Here is a 12192-nt window from a genome sequence, read left to right on the forward strand (position 1 = left end):
CACTTGGATAGGTGACCAATGGTCTGCTGAGCTCTGTTGGCAAGCAGGGTACACTCGATCCTTGTGAGGCAAACTTAGGAGCTACTTGGTTGAGAAGTAGTGGCTCTGGTCTCGTAAACTGACATACGGCCGGGAGAGCGGTGTGCTGACCACATGCCCCTCCACATACGCATCCAGTGACGCCTGTGGGCTGACGATGACCTTCCAAGGCCTGTTCGGATGGAGTTTAGTTTTTTTAGGGGTCATAATGTGCAGAGGGAAGGGGCTAGGAGTAGATTGACAGAGTGGGGAGGGGGGAGGGAATGGATAGAAAGGGAAGAGGAGGAAAGAGAGGGGAGAGGGAAACGGACAAAAAAAGGGAAGCAGAGGAGGTGAGCAGGAAGGGGTAGAGTAGAAGATACGGTGAGAGGGAGCAGGAAAAGATAGACAAAGTTTAAATTCGTACAATTATATCAATGAAACATTAGATACATACATTCACTCCTCAAAGGGCCCACCGAACGAGGTAGCGCAGTGGCTAGCACACTGACTCGCATTCAGGAGGACGACGGTTCAGACCTGCGTCCAACCATCCTGATTTAGGTTTGATTTCCCTAAATGGCTCCAGGGAAATGCCGGGATGGCTGCTTTAAAGTGGCCTAGCGGTTCTAGGCGCTTCAGTCCCGAACCGCGCGACCGCTGACGTCGCAGGTTCGAATCCTGCTTCGGGAATGGATGTGTGTGATGTCCTTAGGTAGGTTAGGTTTAAGTAGTCCTAAGTCTAGGGGACTGATGACCTCATATGTTAAGTCCCATAGTGCTCAGAGCCATGTGAGCTCCTTTGAAAGGGCACTGCCGACTTCCTTCTCCATCCTTCCCTAATAAGAAGGGACCGATAATCTCGCCGTTTGCTGCCCTCCCGTGAATCAGTCAACCAACCCAGAGGGCCAAGTTATACAGCATGCAATTGCATCACTGCATCTTTTCCGTGATTTCCCTACATCAAGGCAAGTGGCCGTGTGGTTCTTTTTAAAGGAAGCATCCGATGTCCTTCGCCATCCTTGCCCAGCTCGAGCTTGTGCTCCGTTTCTGTTGACATCGTAGTCGACGAGAGATTGTACCTAAGCTGTCCTTCCTTCCTTTGCCCTGTGAGACGCTCGAGACCGATGTCGCTTGCAGTGTAAAGCACTGCCGATTGCGTGCCTATGGCGGTTTACGGTAGGTGGACGAGAAGCACGGCGAGGCAGACCTGGCCCGCTGTGCCGCCCCCCCCCCTTCCCCCCTTCCCGGCTGTAGACTGGGCGCCGAGCAGCGAGCGGGCGCCCCGCGCGGCGGGCCCCGGCCCCTCAGTCGCTTCGCGGACCGCGCGCGCTACGGACGTGTTCGCCCCAACGCCAGCGCCAGCGCAGTGCGTTCTGTGTCCGCTCCGCGCCGCGTGTGGTTCCTCGTGCTCTGCTGTGCCACTCTACGCCGTGTTTACCTACTCTCGGCCGCCCCGAGGAGGACCGCCGCGCTCGGTGAGTACTCACACTGGCTCGCTGCCACCGGGGCGTCTTCCTGTTTTGTTTACTAGCAGCGCGCGGCAACAGGTGCTAAAAGCTCGCCGCGTGCCCGGCGAGCGTCGTCTACATGTCGTCCTTCGCTGTGTTTCCTTCGGCGACAGCGTTGCGTGTGCTGCAGGGGAACCCCTCAATAGTTCAAAACTACTGTTCGTTTGTGGAAATGGACTTGGTACAGAAAAAACAAGCGTGTGTTTACAATTATAGTGCGATACTGGTTTGGTGACTGATGTGTAGCGTAGCCTGATGTCTAGGTTACATTGAAAGGTGGCGATTTGATTGTGACTTGGCGAAAATAACAAATGTGAGTGCCAAACAGAGGTTATGGCAAGAGAGAGTTGTGCAACTTGATGTTTACATTCGCGACATATTTAACGCACTTTTCCGCATTCAACGCAATTTTTGTTTTTAAAAGTGAAACAGCAAGGTAATTTCTTCGAAACGATATCAGATAATAGGCAAGTCTCCGACTGGTGTTTTAGTGAATAATACCCTACACGTACGTATGGCACAGAAACTGTGAGAAATATTCCGTTTTATAATTCCAGATTGTGTAAATGGAGTGGGACTGCGGCTGGTCCAAGACATGAAGAAAATATATACCAACAGCCGCAATTTTGAAACTTCCTGGCACATTAAAACTGTGTGCCGGACCGAGACTCGAACTCGTGACCTTTGCCTTTCGTGAGTCGTGCTTGGGTAGCTCAGTTGGTAGAGCACTTGCCCGCGAAAGGCAAAGGTCCCGAGTTCGAGTCCCGGTCCGGCACACAGTTTTAATCTGCCAGGAAGTTTCGTATCAGCGCACACTCCGCTACAGAGTGAAAATCGCATTCTGCAGCCACAATTTTACTTAATAATTTTATTTATCTACCGGTTGTGGTGCCTCATTAGGACTATCTTCAGGACCCTATATGCGAAACTTGGTAAATCGTCCAGTCGGTAGTTCTATTCTACTGATCACTAAATCCAACTGGTTTTCGTAGACTTCTACAAAGTTCTCGCTCGACGTTTGACCCTTCACATCTCTAACGACAACTGCCATCCCAAGCCTTTCCAACAGTTGTCATTAGAGCTGCGAAGGGTCAACGTCAATGGAGAAGCTTTTAGAAGTCTACGGAAACTAGATGAATATACTGGTCCCTACAATAACAAAAACGGCTATATGAGTTACCCAGTTTCGTGTTTATGAGTCTGAAGAAGATGCCAATGAGACGCCGAAACCGGTAGCTACATAAAATTATTAGATAAAATTACGGCTGTTGGTATCTATTTTCTTCAGACGAAAACTATTTTTCATTGATGGCTGAACCATTGCTACCTCAATTACGCTTCGAAGCTAGCAAAGAAAATCACTTGTAGTCTTCGTTAGTGGCCTAAGACGAATGAGCGACTGAAATAGTGCAGTGGGTATAAATTCAGAGTATTATTCCGGAGGTTCACTGCCACCCTGATTTTAGTTTTTTTTCTGCGACAAGGTCACGGCCGCCTTCCTCCTCCAACCTTGACCGAGTTAGTACTCAGTGGTTCGGTCAACAACTTTCTATCGTATCGCGAGAGTTATCCAAACATTCTAGAGTTATTGGAGCTGTCAGAAAAGATGCATATAACTGCCAGTCGTTTTAAATACAAAATATCTATTCATCAGGTTTAATCACATAACAATCAGTCACTATTAGAGTTTTATACTGTTTTTAAGTCGTCTTCAGGTTAAACTGTGATGGAGATGCACGTTACCTACATCATAGCATTTAGAGGATTACACAAGGAAAATCCAAACTCTATCAACAAAATTTCGGAGATTATTTACTGATATTCTGCGAGTATATTAGCTGGTTACACAGTAATATAAGTATGATTTTTTTGGTTTGTTACAATTGCCTTAGTTTCTGTGGAAATACAACAGTGAAAAAGCCTATACTATGAGATCAAGGGAGGATCTGGTTTGTCATCGGCTCCCAAGTACAGATTCAAATGTACTCTGACATGCCTGCCGGATCAGCTCTGAATAGGGTCGTTGCGCCGCTCTCCCGTATCGCTAACTGAATCCGTGAGCGAGACGAATATCGGCCATCTCTTCATCGGTAAACCTATTCTGACTGTTGAGTATCACTGTTAACCTACAACTAACACCGCCGGTAAAATAAACCCGAGATGGCACCTAGCGGTACTGTACACAAGCCTGAGGACGAAGCGTACACTGGGCGTTATTGCCATCAGTTCCAAGTACTGCGAGTGACTGGAACACACACAGCGGATATCGTCAACGTTTGTCACTGTTGTGCATATACAGAATGTTTCAGAAATGATGGTCAATATTCAGGGCCCTGAGAGGAATGATCATTCGAAATAAAAAAGTAAACATGGGCTCTAAAATGCATGGCTTAAGAGCTGTGAGCAAGCAATTCTTGATCTTTGATACTGTGAAACAAATCTCTTCTACTGCAAGTTCTTTGCATTCCACATTTTGGGAAGTGGTAGTATGGACCAAAATAAGAAAAAAAGTCCAGTAAATATCTGCTCTAAAATGCATACCTAAAAAGTCATGAGCACTTGTTCATTAGAAGAGTTGTATTTCAAAGTAGTGAAGATGAACGAGAGCTCATAGCTCAAGGTATGTGTTTTAGAGCAAATGTTTACTGGACATTTTTTCTTGTTTTGGTCCATTCTACCACTCCCCAATATTACCAATTCTGCACAAAAAACTGATGTGGATACAGATCATTGTGAAAACGCCTGTGCGTTCAGTGAAGATTCAAATATTGTTTCTGCTACACTGGTGAATTACTTTCGGTTGGGCTGTCGGGATTTCTCTCAAGTCCCTTCAAGCCAGTTATAGGAACTTCTTTCAAGGCCAGTGAAAACTATTCCTGCATCAATCATACAATGTAGGCTTTCACGGGCGGTGTTAACTTCATTCAAAACTTCTGGACCGACAGGCCGTGGTCGATGTGTAAAACTTCCCCCTAACGTATTGTCTCTGTCTGCGGGAGATATACTTGGAGGTGAAGCGGCCAACTGCGATCAGAACTCTAAGGAGCGCCGAATATATGTACAGAAATTCAGTGAGACGAGCGTCATATCGAAAACATGGCATCATCATGCGCGCATATATATAGACTATTGAGATTTATGAACACCGTACTAATTTTAACACAAAAGACAAAGGTGTCAAATTATATAAAATGTGGACGTCTCCTTTGCACCGACAAAGTGACGATCGACTGCTTTCAATCGAGAATGTTGGCACTACCAGTGATGATCGTCGCGTAGCCGGCGTCACGTGATGGACTGTGGTGCCCTCTACGCTGCCTATATACTCGGGGCTCCCTCGAGCTCTGGCTGCAGTTTGCTGCTTCACCTCCGATGATGTCTCCCGCAGCCGGATACGAAACGTTAGAGGAATGTTTTACATATCGACTACGCCCTGTCAACCTGGAAGTTTTAATCGAAGTATGTCTGCATCCTTCTGCGATTGAATCTACACTTTTTCTGTATGGACCATTTAAAGGAGCCATATCGTTTTAGCAGTGCGTCGTTGCTATTGTTGTCCCAGTAAGAAGATGCTTGTATATTCAAATACGACTGAACAACCCTCCTGCTGTTTTTGTTGCATGACGAGTTTTCGCGAGTTACTTTACGTAAGTGCTGGTCACATTTCACTTAGGCTCCCACACAACCTGTTCGTCAGCATGAAGTTAGACTCCTTATTTAGTTTGTTCGCTAAAGTCATATGGATACTGTCTGGTAGCGCAGCGTTGTGTCAAACAACTTTTGGGTTTACGACCGCTCGATTTTGACCTTATTGACTGTACTTTAAGTTACAGGCACTACGGCGTTTAATCGGTCACTGACGGATCCTCCTGTAGACATGTATGTATACAACACGACACTACGAAATGAATTCATCGACATCTGTAATTATTCCCTGATTTGGTTGAGGCCCAAAACCGTATTCTTTGGTACGTTTCCAGTACCAGACTACGTAATTAGTAGCATTGAGACGGGTGCGTGATCACGGCACCAAGACCCTCCCTTGCATGCCCTTACCTTTTTAAGCAATGTCTGGATACGCAGATGCCTTTCCAGCCTCGTTAGCTCTGCTGGCTGATGCAAATAGACGGTAACCGGGACGGTCGGCAGTTCGAGACCTTCTACGGACTGGCGTGAGACCTAACCTGCCACTAAGCGTTGTCTTTCAGGTGCACCGTACTCAGTGATTTTATATCCACGAGGATTCCCACATGTCAGATGCTGTAGTGACGTATCACGGATCACTGACAATGAAAAGGAAAGGCTATTTTTAATTAGTTTAATAACGGTATTTCAGTATTTTGGGTGCTGGCGGAAGAGCTTTAGTGGTGCTGTGTCTTTGCCTTAGTGTTTATAGTGAAAGATGCTTCGTGGGATAAAAACAATGCAAAGATGCCGAACGCAGCTAGTCGAATACAAGTCGTGGAGACATTATCACTTCCTTAAATCTGAATTCGTACGGTGTAGAGGTAATGGCGTACCGACGTGTCATCTAAACTTTACTGTGTTTTAGTAACAAGCGCCTTTTTTGTTTAATGTCGTATGACATGACACGATAAGCTGATGGTTATCTATTCTTTAGATGGAGACTTAAAGATCGGTGGCCTTCATTTAGGGGTGTAAACCATATTAGATTCTCTCTTCATTTCATACTCAATCTTACGTGGTGTACAAAGTTCTCATTCCAGACATTAAAATGACACACAGACGTGCTAAACATTTCTCTGTTAATAGGAGGGAAGGGAATGATAACCCATACCCACTAAACAACAATGTGGGATACCTTCACGAGTATAACTATTGCCGGCCGGAGCGACCGAGCGGTTCTAGGCGCTTCAGTCCGGAACCGCCAGAGCGCTATGATCGCAGGTTCGAATCCTGCCTCGGACATGGATGTGTGTGATGTTCTTAGGTTAGTTAGGTTTAAGTAGTTCTAAGTTCTAGGGGACTGATGACCTCAGATGTTAAGTCCCATAGTGCTCAGAGCCATTTGAACCATTTATAACTATTACGTTTGTTGACTATTCATGCCAAATCGAAAAGAAATGAAAGAAAACAGCACTTGGATATTTATTCTGTTTTACGTGAATAATGTAGAAAATAATAAAAAGCAATGCTTATATAAAATATTAGGAGACGTTTTCTGTGGATATCACTACCTTCAACTTATAGAAAAATATAAGCTGCACGCATGTTTTTACCAAAGAATGTAAAGATTTATCTTTCATTTCGAATATATATTTATTTCCTCTTTCCTTTTATTAGGAAGAGACTGTCTGAAAAAGCAAAAAAATGGTTCAAATGGCTCTGAGCACTATGGGACTTAATATCTATGGTCATCAGTCCTCTAGAACTTAGAACTACTTAAACGTAACTAACCTAAGGACAGCACACAACACCCAGTCATCACGAGGCAGAGAAAATCCCTGACCCCGCCGGGAATCAAACCCGGGAACCCGGGCGTGGGAAGCGAGAACGCTACCGCACGACCTCTGAATAAGCAACAGGATCTATCGTAAACACAATGTATGGGATGGAAGCAGGCATACGAGATGAACATACAGATCATTCCGACACGAAACCACCACAAAATGAGCTATTTCTTCATTTTTCTCCGAGGGCCATCTGTTTTAAGTCGCAGTATATGCGTTAACCGAACTGTGAGATCAAGCGATCTTTCTCCTCCTCGTAGGCTCGGTTAAGGTCGAACTCTACAAAGTGACAAAACAAGTGGGAAATGGTTTTCCTGCTTTTCAGTACTAGTTAAAGAATCACCTGGACACAAACTCATTAAAGCAAATCAGCCTCTGTCTACACGAGCTGTAACCTGTGGCTTGCTAGTATATGAACTGTGAGAGAAGCTGACAGTAAAAGATAATAGACTGTTATCTGTCAGTTTATTGTGTGTTGCACAGTTTAAATCCCTGACCTTTACGGATAGTTGTTTCTCAGAAGTCGTTACGGAAATATCACTTCCTTACGCGATGTTTTCGCTTCAGGACGGCCCTTACTTTTGCGTTCCTTTCCCTACACAACTCGTAACTTGTGATGATGGGTGATCCGCTACGTCCTCTGCATTGTCCGTCTTCAGAATGCACTGCGTCGTTCGACTGTAGCTGGTATGCCCGTATTTCGTGCTCTGTTCGTATGCTAAGCTAGAAATGGTCAGCTGTTATCTATAAACATGTACAGTTGAATTAGGAAGAGGTTATGTACGTGGAGTACAGTCGTGGCGCAGATGCTCAAGGTAACAGCAGAAACGCGCTGGTTTGTTTATAACGTGTCTGTTAGTCTGGTGACGGTGGCCGCACCGAATACAGCCCGCAGTGCAGCGGCGCGGGCGACGGCCTTCGAGCTGAGTAACGAGCGTGACGAAGTCGCATTTCGACTGTGGACCCGGCACCGCCTTCACCTGCACTTCCTACGGGTCTGCTCGAGTTACTTTTTACTTTTGTGGCGCTGCAGTCGGCTGTGAGTCACTGGGTGTGGAAGTGCGGCATCGTTGCGTATTCAGCTGCAAACTCTCAGTGCTTTGTAGCCGATTGTTATTCGGAACGCTGACAAACGACGGTAAACTAGGGCAAAATGAAGAGGAGCATTAACTGAGACATTCTGTTTACGCTGTCCGTGGTTCTCCATTCATCTTGACACGAACGGTTACTTCATAACTGAGGTAATAGTGACTACTGGAATCAGATTCTTACATATCGCACCAAGTTTCAAGTCGTATAACGCATAAGAGCTATTACGGTTTCTTATCTCTCTATAGACATGAATATTCCGGTACCTGGTGACCTGTATAGTGTTTGAAAGTACTACTGAGAAGAGTGGAGGAGACCTTTCGGGATTCTTTTTACGTCTTTATCACTCTTCCGTCCTCTTTTGCATTTATCGAATTTCTTTTTCGCCCCCTCTTTTGGGATAAAAGAAAAGTTTTTCTCTTGTGTCTGGTGACCCAGTTTCTTTATCAAAGCCCAGTGTCACGAATTCAGTTCACCTATTTCGTTCCAAATATGATAGATAGTGTGCGTACTGAGGTGACAAATGTCATGCGATAGCGAAATACGCATATATAGATGGCTACAGTATCGCATACACAAGGTAAAAAAGGGCAGTGCATTGCCAGGCGATTCATGTGTAAAGGTTTTTGACGTGATTTTGGGCACACGGTGGGAAATAACAGACTTTGAACTCGGAATGATCGTTGGGGCTAGACGCATCGGACATTCCATTTAGGAAATCGTCAGGGAATTCAATATTCCGAGATCCACAGAGTCAAGAGTGTGCCGAGAATACCATATTTCAGGCATTACCTCTCACCACCGACAACGCAGTTGCGAGAGCAGCGGCGTTTGCGTAAAATTGTCAGTGCTAACAGACAAGCAACATTGCGTGAAATAACCGCAGAAATCAATGTATGATTTATGCCTAATGTATCCGTTACCACAGTGCGACGAAATCTGGTGTTAACAATCGACGCGAGTGCCTTTGCTAACAGCACGCCATCGTCTGCAGCGCCTCTCCTTGCTCGTGACCATGTCGGTCGGACCCCAGAAGAAAGGAAAACCGTGGCCTGGTCTGATCAGTCCCGATTTCAGTTGCTAAGGGTTGACGATAGGGTTAGAACTTGGCCCAGACCCCACGAAGCCATGGACTTAGCCGCGCGGGATTAGCCGAGCGATCTAAGGCGCTACAATCATAGACTGTGCGGCTGATCCCGGCGGAGGTTCGAGTCCTCCCTCGGGCATGGGTGTGTGTGTGTTTGTCCTTCGGATAGTTTAAATTAAGTAGTGTGTAAGCTTAGGGACTGATGACCTTAGCAGTTAAGTCCCATAAGATTTCACACACATTTTGAACATGGACTCAGGATGTGGACAAGGCACTGTGCAAGCTGGTGGTGGCTCAATAATAATTTGGGTTGTGTTTACGTAGAATAGATTACGTCCTCTTGTCCAACTGAAACGATCGTTGACTTGAAATGGTTATTTACCAAGGAAAATCGTCAGTACGCTGTATGTTTCGAAAAGTTATTTTATGGATAATCAGATATATCGATACTTTCATAACTGGAGCCGTCAATAAAAGGATTTCGTGAATTCGTTTTTGGAGTGTTTACTTCTAAGGCTTGACAACAACTTGTTGTCTGTTCATGGAATTGGTAGGGGCCTGAAGGGGACGTTAAAGAGATGCCGAAACTGGTTGTCTAAATAAAATAACTTCTCAAATCATACGAATGTTTGGCGATTTTCCTTGGTATAAATTCTATCGGGCGCTGCCCCGTAACCACAGTGGATCAACAAATATCTCTATTTGTGACACTGAGAACACAACGAATGAAGAACGCGAGTTGAGCTTTACGTGATCAATGTATTTTGAATCAGTGCTGATTTACATGGATATGGACGTATGTAGAGAGCACGTATGAGCAACAAATAAATCTGTGTTTGCTGCATAAAGTGTGTCAGGTCGAAAAATAATTTTCTGAGAAATTGCAATTTAAAACAGTTAAAAGATATGGCAAATCGAATTTTTGAATAAAATAATAAAGAAGTTAATATTTAATATTATTTCTTACAATAGCACTATTTTTCGTTTCTTCCTTTAATTTTTTAACTTTTACTACTCTTTACGAGACGTGCACAAGATAATTTGGACTTCACACACCTTACGAAGCAAAAAACGTAAAGAATGTTTTGTATTTTCCGAAAAATACGGTAACTACATGGAACAATGTGTCATTTCCCAACAGTATTGTAATAATAATAATAATAATAATAATAATAATAATATATTGATGATACGATAATAATGGAAATTGCAAACCCGTTTTTTAATATGGTGCGCATTTGTAAATGTCATTACAGTCGAGGTGCCTATTCTTAATAAGCTACTGAATAAAACACTTTGCTACTGCGTATTCCGCTGTAGTCGCGCGATCTGCTGCTGAACTTGCGCCTGTAGTCCAGCACATAGGCAACCGGCACGATGTTTCCGTGCTGCAATGACTGCACCATTAGGGTAAATTTAGAGAGAAATCCATGTCCGTCCGTCGATGACCTTTTGTACGAAACGATCAGTGGCAATCTCGAGGAAACTCCTTTTACTATAATTCGTAGAATTACAGATCATAATACAAAACTACACTCGTAATTTTTGTAGATGTCCTGGGTATCATTTTTCCTGACGGAAGTATAAAGTACATCAATTATCTATTGAAGGTGGAGGCTTATTTACGATATGAGTTTGAGAAAACTGTATTATTTCCTTTTTTCCTGCACCACTGCAACACCAGGCTAATTCGTGCTGGCAGTTAAATGTGTGCAAAGTCATAGCACTGAAGGAGGAAAAGGCCGATTGCACTTGTTTGGGAATCTTTAAAATATTTAGAGGATTTACTTTTGAAGATGAATGTACAACTGATTGTCTGACTTTTTAAAAAGTATGCGTAACTTCTCTGTGCCGCAAATCGATTTTAATATAATAAATAGTGGTATAAATCGTGTAGAAACGAACTGGAGTTAGCCGTCCGTATAATGCGGCACCCGAATGCATTCATTTGAGGCGTATAACTATTCATTACGCTATAAACACACACTACTCGTTGTTAACACTATACGAAACAATACTTTGGAATTTACCGATGAGCAATTTTGTTTGTTAAATTGTTAGGTTGATATTACGTTGTAATTCATCTTAATACAAATAAAACAAGCTCCTTCCACTTCTGGTTGCGCATTATTCTTAAATATAATATGGACTTTCACCACGTAGTGTGCCCAGTTTTAAATGTTTAAATGTGTATTCTCTTTCCATCTCTTATAGAACATGCCAGATCTTCCTGCCATTGGGTCAGTAGTTGAGATCGGTTTTTGGGATTCTTGTGTAGGCTATGTTCATGTTGTAGCCATTGTACTGTAGTAAAGGTTGCAATTCAGGTTTATGTAGGACACCTTTATTTCTTTTTGTTGTCCCATTTTGTGTAGCCTGCTGTTTGGTTTATAAAATACATCTCGTTGGTTATTAGTCTGCTCTTGTCCTTTATATAAAGTCCACACCTCGGTACCATAACGACGGATAGATTTTTCCAATACATATGCGCGTCTTTGTTCGTACGATATTGAATTTATTACGTCGTTTAGCACTACTGGAGATATTAAATTTCACCATGGTTAGCCAAATCTTTCAGAGTACCACGGAAATAAGCCAGGACGTTAATTTCAACATTCTCTTTGACCTAGCATGATCCTTTCTTCTACATCTTCATAATTTGTGTGCTTTGAACGCTGGCATCTTCAAATCGTTCATAGGGCTGTATCATTACGTTTCCAGTTTCGTAACTGTGCTTGAACGAGAGTCTTGTTGTAAAATGAATTATGATATCCAGTCTGTCTCACCGCGTAATGCAATCGAACTCGTCCCTACCTGCAGGCGGTTCGAATTTTTTTTCATTAAGAAGCTGATCAGGTGGACAGGAGTTAAACAATGACAAAGGTTATCATTAAAATATATATTACAGCAGACAAATTTTACACTGCCAAGAGCGGCTTTCATAAAAGTGTGGTTGGAGCCAAGGACTCACCGCAGACAACCTTAAGCAAAACAGTGACCTTTAAAGGGTAACAAG

At 43.7% G+C, this 12192-nt stretch overlaps 1 protein-coding gene across 2 annotated transcripts in view; it reads left to right on the forward strand.

Annotated features, from left to right (window-relative positions):
• The first annotated feature begins 1344 nt into the window (after positions 1-1344).
• The window catches only part of LOC126412649 (ras association domain-containing protein 10-like), a 1122590-nt gene continuing 1111742 nt past the window's right edge, over positions 1345-12192 (forward strand). For both annotated transcript variants that reach the window (XM_050082344.1, XM_050082343.1), the window contains exon 1: positions 1345-1496. The gene's annotated coding sequence lies outside the window, so the exon portion shown is untranslated. The remainder of the gene's footprint in view (positions 1497-12192) is intronic.

Source organism: Schistocerca serialis, chromosome 7 (genome assembly GCF_023864345.2).
Source record: "Schistocerca serialis cubense isolate TAMUIC-IGC-003099 chromosome 7, iqSchSeri2.2, whole genome shotgun sequence".
Lineage (NCBI taxonomy): Eukaryota > Metazoa > Arthropoda > Insecta > Orthoptera > Acrididae > Schistocerca > Schistocerca serialis.